The sequence below is a fragment of the Miscanthus floridulus genome, chromosome 10 (genome assembly GCF_019320115.1).
Source record: "Miscanthus floridulus cultivar M001 chromosome 10, ASM1932011v1, whole genome shotgun sequence".
Lineage (NCBI taxonomy): Eukaryota > Viridiplantae > Streptophyta > Magnoliopsida > Poales > Poaceae > Miscanthus > Miscanthus floridulus.
This window is the reverse complement of record NC_089589.1, coordinates 9009385-9018228: the sequence shown is the minus strand read 5'-3', so window position 1 is coordinate 9018228 and position 8844 is coordinate 9009385. Positions and strand designations below refer to the sequence as shown.

The following is an 8844-nucleotide window of genomic DNA, read 5'->3' as shown; positions in this document are numbered from 1 at the left end:
TCGGTCATCGCCGCCTACGCCGGGGACTCCTCGCTCCTCGGTGCTCGGTCATCGCCAGCGATGCTGGGGACTCCTCGCTCCTCGATGCTCGGACTTCGCCAGCGACGCCAGGGACTCCTCGGTGCTCGGTCATCGCTAGCGACGCTGGGGACTCCACGCTCCTCGGTGCTCGGTCATCGCCAACGACGCCAGGGACTCCTCGCTCCTCGGTGCTCGGTCATCGTCAGCAACGCTGGGGAATCCTCGCTCCTCGGTGCTCGGACCTCGCTAGCTACGCCGGGGATGTCTCGCTCCTCGGTGCTCGGTCATCACCAGCGACGCAGTTGACTTCTCGCTCCTCGGTGCTCGGTCATCGCCGCCTACGCCGGGGACTCCTCGCTCCTCGGTGCTCGGTCATCGCTAGCGACGCCGGGGACTCCTCGCTCCTCGGTGCTCGGTCATCGCCAACGACGTCGGGGGCTCCTCGGTGCTTCCTTGGTGGTCGGATCTTGCTATGTCTCGTCGGTGTGCTATCAAGCTGCTCCATGTTGTTTGGATCAGGGTGCTGATCTTGGGCAGCACGTCTGGGGTCTTGATACGCGCATGTCAGACGACGTGGACAAGCTTTCAAACTTCTTTTTCTTTGACCCTGCTACAAGATTCATTCTTCATCTTCCAGCAGGCTCGGGGACTAAGTGGGCACACTTCACCTTGCGGTGAATGTGCTTGTTCTCATCTCGAGACTATGCCCGGGGACTGGCTGCCTGCTCGGCTAGACTTCTACTTTCTGACCCTGACACCACGCGACTACGTCACCTACTGTCAGGCTCGGGGACTAGCTGTGGGGGTACGGCCCCCGGTATCCTCAAGACAAGACATGGGCCGCACCATCAGACATGGGCATATATATCGAATGGATTTTGAGATCCAAAGTTGTAGTTTGAGGTAAAGATGAAATTATTTTTAATGATAAAAGGGAACTGATGTATTGTTACCATTCCATTAGGTGCCTATGAATTACCGGGGCTGCAGAGGCCGGACGCCGTGCCGGAGATGGTCGCGAGGACGCTGGGCCCCAGGTGGTGCTCGAACGAGCTTAGTCTCCTCTCCGGGTTGTGGCGCGGCGAGCGGATGGAGGAGATCGGCCGCGGGTGAGACGAGTCCAGGCGGCGGGCCGCCGGCGGGAGCGGCCGGTGTGGGTGGGCAGGCGCGCGCAGGCGGCGCGCAGGCGCGGCGTTGCGGGCGGGGTGGCGTGCGGGGCGGTGACGGGGGCGGCCGGCGGGCCAAACTTTGCCGGTGGAGGCGGCTTCGGGGCCACGGCCGGTGGGCGAGCGCGCCGGGCGCGAGCACGGCGGGCGGGCACGAGCAGGGCAGCGCGGGAGAAGGCGCGGTGGCGCGAGGATGACGGGCAGGGCGGGGGGGCGGCGCTGGCAGGGGCGGTGAGGGAGCGAGGGGAGGGGAGGGGAGGTTGCTGAGGACACGGTGAGGGAGCGAGGGGGTGGCGCTGGCACTCTAGCAGGGGCGATGAGCGTGCGTGCGTGAGTGAGTCTCGGCCGTGGCAGTTAAGTCCTGGGTCAGGCCTTTGCCGAGTGTCCGCGATCCGACACTCGGCAAAGCCGGGATTTTTTAAAAAAAACATAAAAAATATTTGCCGAGAGTCAAACCGATAAGGCACTCGGCAAAGACTATACTTTGCCGAGTGCGAACCCTAGGACACTCGGCAAAGGTATTTTTTTAAAAAACTTTTCTATTTCCTTTCCCTTTTCCTTAACCGTTTTTTCCAAATTTGTTCCAATACACTTTGAAAATACCTTGTCAAATTCACTCAACAATGCAAATTTGATGCTTCAGCGAAAAATAGACCATGATTTCATGTAGTTATAGCTCAAATTCCATTTATATAATTGCAATTACAAATTAATAATTATCAAATGGATCCAAAAAATCACTAAAATTTAACATGACACGATCTTTGATGTCTATTGGCTATACAAAAAGTTTCGGAGTGAAACCACAACTCGACCGTCACTTTCACTCCAAATATTACCAGATCATTCTCAACAATCATGAAACTTCTTCGGAGATGTTTCGATTTGTAAGCAATGTACGTGACAACTTATGCGACACCTTCTCAATTTTTTACCATAGCCTCCACATATGATATCATGACATCTTATCAAATTTCATGATTTTCGTACTTCCTTTGCTTTTTATAGAATTTAAAAACCATTCAACCACACGCTCGGGGTCGTGTTTCCGAAATAAGATGTTCGAAAACCCTTATAATCTTATAGGTAATGCCTCAAACTGGGTTGAATAACATGAATATCAATTTTATACTCATTTTTTCCAAATATTTGAATCACTTGCAGTTCAAATTTAACTTAATTAAAAAATTGCTTCAAATGCAATTAATTAGTTAAATATAGCAAATAAATTCAAAAATACACCAAACTTAAGCATGGAGTACCAAATGTGGTATGTGGAGAGGTGAAAATTTTTGAAGTGCAGGAGTCAAAAAAAATTATACTTTGCCGAGTGTCTGCTTTTGACACTCGGTAAAGAGCCTCTTTGCCGAGTGTTGCATTTGTACACTCGGCAAAGAGCTGACGGCGGCAGGCTGGTTTAACGGCGGGCCAAAATTTGCCGAGTGTGAGACGTTGACACTCGGTAAAGAAGGTCTTTGCCGAGTGGTATGTCTGAGCACTCGGCAAAGAGGACGTCTTTGCCGAGTGCTGAAACTGAGCACTCGGCAAAGACCAGCTTTGAGGGTCGTGTCGTTGTCGAGTGTTCGAGTTTGGGCACTCGGCAAAGACAGCCTTTGCCGAGTACCCGAGATAAAAAACTCGGCAAAGTTCTTAGCACTCGGCAAAGCTTGCGATTCCGGTAGTGCAGTGAAACAACAGCCAAACCATCGGGTACTCACCAAATCCCTCCCCAAACCGAACTCGCTTTATCTCGCATTACCCCGTTTCGTCACAACACAATATTGAATTTCCACCTGAACCCTAGTGAGTCAGCTAAACCCCACCGACGACGCAGTAGAACAGCACGAAGCGGAGCTGGAATCAGGTAAGCGAGCACGCACCTAACGTGGAGATCTTCACCCTGAGCTGCCCAAGCTCAGCGGCTAGCACTGCCACCTGCTTGGCCCTCGCGTTCTCCACGATCTCATCTGCCGCCAGGGCCATGCCCTCCACCGCCGTGTCCAGCGCAGCCACCTGCCCGCGCGTCCTCGCCCGGTGGGCGGCGGCCCGTGCCCCCGGCCGCGCGGCCTCACCAGCCTTGCGGTGTCCCCGCCCTGCGACGCCTCTGCCGCGGCCTCGCCTTTGCCCAGTCGGCAGCCCGCGCGGCCTCGACGGCTCCCCTGCGCTTGCTCCTCCAGCAGCAGGGAGGAGGGGGCGCCGTGAGGGAGGGATCTAGGAGGAGTCGCGGCGTCCGTGGGGGAGAGATCGAGGAGGGGTCGCGGCGCGTGGGAGAGATCGAGGAGGAGTCGCGGCATCCTGGGAGAGGGAGAGACGCGCGCAGGGTGGGCGGGATGAGTGATGATGTCTGATCCAAAGAACATGCACCGTTGGATTCGAGTGAGTAAAATGAAGGAGAGGCAAGAGTGGATCTGATGCATTCGTTTTAATGGTGTGGTATTTCTGGGTGCAGTTTGTTTGGGTGTATTCAGTAGAGGTCATGACTGCAGGAGTCATTGGTTGGGGTAGGTGTAGAAAAGTTTGCAACGGGTGCTTTTTATATTGGTAGAGATTCATTCATCCTATGCTAGGCATTCAAGGCAATTTTTAAATTACTAACACCCCCTTCAACCGGTGAAAACCATTTAAATAACCTCCCTAGTTATAAATGATTGTTAAGGCGATTTCATTCATCTAATGCTAGTTTTAAAAAAAAATTGTTGAACCAAGAAAAATGCTTCCATGTTTTCGCAAAATTTGATAAAAATCCAAGAGATACATTGAGAGACGAGAAACCCAAATGAAATATCTGGAGTTCATGAAAAATATATTTACAAGCTTGAAAAGATATATTCAGATCTAGGAAAATAATAAAAACATACATAAATTTTTGAAAAACAAAACAAAACATGCTAGTTGATGTTTAAAATGTGTTGAAAAACTCTTTAAAAAGATCACGACATGCAACCAGCATGAATGCATTCATATTAGTATATATGTTGCATCTCATGTTTTTATTGTGGAAAGATTTTGAAACATATATACACATCTATACTATCATGTTTTTGAAATTTCTAGATCTTTTGTGAATATTTTCTCATTTTTCTAGGTACAAATCTATTTTTAAGCATCCACAGATATTTTCAAGAGCTCTAGATTATTTTAGGTTCCCTCATGTCCCAATACATCTCTAATTTTTTTATAGAAAAATCGGAAGCTTTTGTGGATGTTAAGGTCTTTACTAGTTTTCTTGAGCTATAAAGGGATAAAACCATCTTAAAAGTTAAAACCCACTTGTAACGTTATCTATCTATATCTATTTTATTATATTATACTATAAATAAAGAGCTAAAGAATTGAAAATGTCTCTTACCTAAAATATTTTACCCATTTTATATGTGAACTCTTGGTATCTTTAGATTTAACTGTGCATATTAATTTAATAGTGGGCCACTTGTAATCTTACGGTCACCCATAGCCATAGGGGTCCTGCCATTGTGAGCATGGACGTTACCTCCCTACATGCATGTTTTTTTTTCCAGTGATATGATGGCAGCAACATATGCTCAAGAAAAGATTTCCATTGCCAGATAAGTGAAATTTTACTGTGCTTTGAACAAATTAGAGCCATTCATTTAGATATATCGAATGGCTATGAAATAAGAAGAACCAATATGGAGGAACTTAAGTTGTGGGCCGAAACCAAAAATATGTGGGCCAGAAACTTAAAATATATGAGTTAGGAATTATTTCTAGAATAAATTTAAAGGGTAGAATAGTACTTTTGCTGCCCTTATCTCCTTGTTCCAGCTTTGTCTCCCGTCCGCGACGCCTCTGATCATGCGAGGACTCCGTGGGTTCGTGCCGCCGGATATTGTTGCGCTTGAACTCCGTGAGTTCGGTCGTTAGCATCGAACTCGCTGTTGGGGCCTCTTTCCGTACGAACACATGCTGTTGCTAGAGGTGCTCTTTTTGACTCCAAATAACGCTGCTCGTCACACCCGGGCGGCCGCTGCTGCGCGCCTGCGCCAGGCATGCGCTCGCGCGGCCACCGCCATTCGTCCGGGTCGTTTAGGCCGGCTTATAAGCCATGGTTAAAAATACTATTGATTGGTTTGGTGTGAAAGAAAAATACCGTTTGTTGGCTGATAAATCGTGATTTATAAGCCATGCCACCCGTAAGTGGGCCGCCCATAAAATAGGGCCACCTACCACCACCGGGGAACTGCCAAGTGCCAATGCACCGACCTGCGTGCGACGAAGACGCCCGCGCGGCTGCGCGACGGTTCCTGCCACGTGTTGGCACGGCACGGCAAAGGCGCCTGCGCAGCGCACGCTGAATCCTCTCCTCCGTGTCTCACACTCTCATTCTAAAAATTAGGATGACCCACGCTGAGCTTTTGGTCTGCAGCCTGACCCCAACCCTAACCATTCATCTCTCTTTCTTTCCCCCGTCTGCTCCTTAATTAGGGCGTATTCTATTTATTTCCTGAGCGGATGGGGGCGGATCCATCAATCTTCAATCAGTCAGTAGTCTTTCTTTAGTCAACCAGTAGTTAATAAACGAGCTCATCGATCAGTGTATTACTGAAATGTCAAGTCTTGGTGTCCAAAAAAAAGAAGTGTCGAATCTTTTGGACTGGGTGGGAAATTTAGTGTATTTTGTTGACGAATTATTGTGTCATTTTGACGAATTGGCTGTGATATTTTTAGGGTATTTTTGGTCGATTATTAGTAGTGGGGCAGTTGGTGCACTGGCCTCCTTTAATTTGGGTCTCCACCCCTGTTTGGATGCACTTCAATCCAGCCCAATCCACACGGGTCTCCAATTCCTCCGAACCCATGTGGATTATGATGGATTGGAGTGGATCCAAACAAGACTTTTATAAGCCATGCCCGTTTGAGATTATTCTTATTTATCGCTCCAGATCAGTTCTACATCCCCCCAGGTCCCCCTCTTTTTAAACCAATTCTCTGAGAAAGACAAATAGTTTGAGAATTCCTTTAGACGTCTATATCTATTTTGAGTAGTCTTGGTCACGCCGCTGCCTTGAACTTTGGTCTCTTGGTTTAGCGATGAGGTGAAACTCAATGTCGAATTTGATTTTGGTGGATAATTTTGTGGTGGCCCTGAGTACTGTCATGGAATAAGCTATTAAAAAGAATCAAAGCTATCCACATAATCCGGGGAAAGGATGACCGCCCATTTAATATTATGGAAATGTATATTGATCACATGGTGTAACTCGGTTGATTTACTGGATGTGTTGTATCCACAGTAGAATCAGAAAAAGAGCGCCTCTCATTTCACCACGTAGTCTCATGTGTATTTGGTCATCCTCATAGTTATGGAGCTGCAGGGTTCAGTGCTCACTTCTGTTTAGTGCTCACTTCACCACGTAGGGTTTAGTGCTCACTTCTGTTTACTGACCTCGTAAATTATTATAGAAAGCCACATGAAAGTTGTTTGGATATGAGAGGAGCATATCACTGCGCTTTTATGTCAATTGATATTTATTTTGAGGCTATTATACAAATCACCCCATCTGCTATGATTTGAAAATATACAATTTTATGATTTGAAAATATACAATTATATGTACCATTGGCACACCAAAAGAATTCTAGTTATGCTATTGTGGAACAAAAACAAGCTGTTGGTGGCTCTGACATAGCTTGTCCCGATTGAAGCTTGGTATGTCAAGATAGACCACCATGCTTGTTGTCCTACAGTGTATTAGCTCCAACAGTATAACTCTATTATGTTTCAGTTCTTTATTCTGATCCATTGTTATTGAATTTCTATGTGGCAGAGAAGTTACCATTGTGGAGAAGTCAGGCTCTACTTCTTCTGGACCTTATGTTTGTGCAGATCTCCTGGACAGCCTGCTTCATGAAATCATTGTTCTCATCAACTCATTCCAGGATTTCCTTGCTTTTACTGGCACCCGCCACTCCTGGCGTGCAGCAGTCTCTTCTTTCCCCTCTGTGTATGCTTTCAGCTTCCCACCTCTCCACCTCAAACCAGATGGTCCTTATGTCCCTCCACATAGCAGAGGTATGAAGCCCCTCCGTTTGTCTAATTGCAAATGGAATCGCTGTGACATTACCAAGAAAAATTTATCCCTTCAATGTTCAGTGCCTCAAAACACTCCAAATGAAATGGACTACCTGGGCTGCTCACATGCATCTTATCTTTACATATAAGGAACACTGCCTCCTTGTCGATGCATACACTGGTGCCAAGGTGATGCCCCCCAAACTCCCATGCAACAACAATCTTGACTACTGTCCTTAAATTGGCGTCCTTACGGCTCCATTCAGTTCACCCAACTCGTGCCTCCTCTTCTCAATGGCCTCCATGTTCGAGTGGCAGGTTGGAACAAACTCCTGGTCAGAGCATCCTCTTTATCTCGACAATGAACGCATCTATCAGGTTGTCTTCTTCAAAGGTCATATCCTTGTCACAGATACTCTTATGAGGCTTCACACTATCCAATTGACACCTCAGTTCAGCATGAAAAGAATAGCAGTTACGTGGAGCTCCCTGCGAACCCTGCCTCTTACCCCATGGTTGGTGGTCTGTGGTGACATGCTTCTCTTGGTTGACCTCGCAATTAGCTTTGGTGAGTCCAATGGCTCCATTAGATTTTTCGAGGCCTTTTGCCTTGACTTCTCAGTGAAGCCAGCTAGGTGGGTACAGATGGAGAAGTTGGAAAACCATGCGCTTTTTATTAGCCTGGATAGAAGGAACCCTGTAATTTCTTGCTTGAACCCCGAGAGATGGGGAGGAAAGAGTAACTGCGTTTATGTTGCCAGGCTATTCGATGAGGCTGATCCTGAAGAGACTTGGACTGCGCTGGAGGTTGGTCAGTCAGTGCCCCACCACTGTGTATTTGACATCATGATGTATGGTCATATATTCCCACCAGAATACAGGCAAATCAGTAGCCTCTGGCTGTTCCCCAGTCTGGTTTATGGCGCCAGCCAGTGATCTTGTTGGCCTACAGGGTTTTGGCTAGTTTTGCAGAGGCAATGGCAATTGCTCTTGTCCTAAATTTTAGTTAGCAAGGTCGTTGTGACTCGAACAGTTTCCTGAGTTGGACCAGCGTTATGTGTTGGAAATACTTTTGATGTTGAATTGGGCAAGCCTGCTTGTAATCTGGTGAAGAACTGAACATCAGGATTGCATTTTGCATTCGCCATTTGAACCCTGGTACCTGTGCACTTCTTAATCGAGCTGATGGTTTTTCAGGTTTTGTTACCATTTGCTGTTGCTATTCTGGTTATTGTTACTGGAGCAGGAGAAATTGGAGAAACGAATTACAAAAGCTTTGTACCCAGTTGTTACTGACGGTGGCTTTGTCATCTCTTCGCTTCCATGCATTTTCCCATTGTTTCAGTTTTCTTCTTTAAGCATGTGTGCCATATGTATCCCTCCACTGTTTGACCGTGTATTTTTCTAAAATATTGAGTACAAGGTGAACTGTTATACTATGTGTTTGTCATCATAGTAATCAGCTCGAGTTTTTGTGCACAGCATGAACGGCTGGGGAAAAAATGGCAGCTGGAGTAGTACTGTGTCTCTATCTTCGCGTGCTAGTTTGTGCAACTTGTTTTTTTTCGGTACATATTGAAGACATACAATCGCCAATTCATGATGGCGCACAAAACTTAGGAT

At 47.2% G+C, this 8844-nt stretch overlaps 1 pseudogene; it reads left to right on the top strand.

The window, feature by feature from the left end:
- Positions 1–3168: 3168 nt before the first annotated feature.
- On the top strand, positions 3169–8550 carry LOC136487960 (uncharacterized; annotated as a pseudogene).
- Positions 8551–8844: the final 294 nt, after the last annotated feature.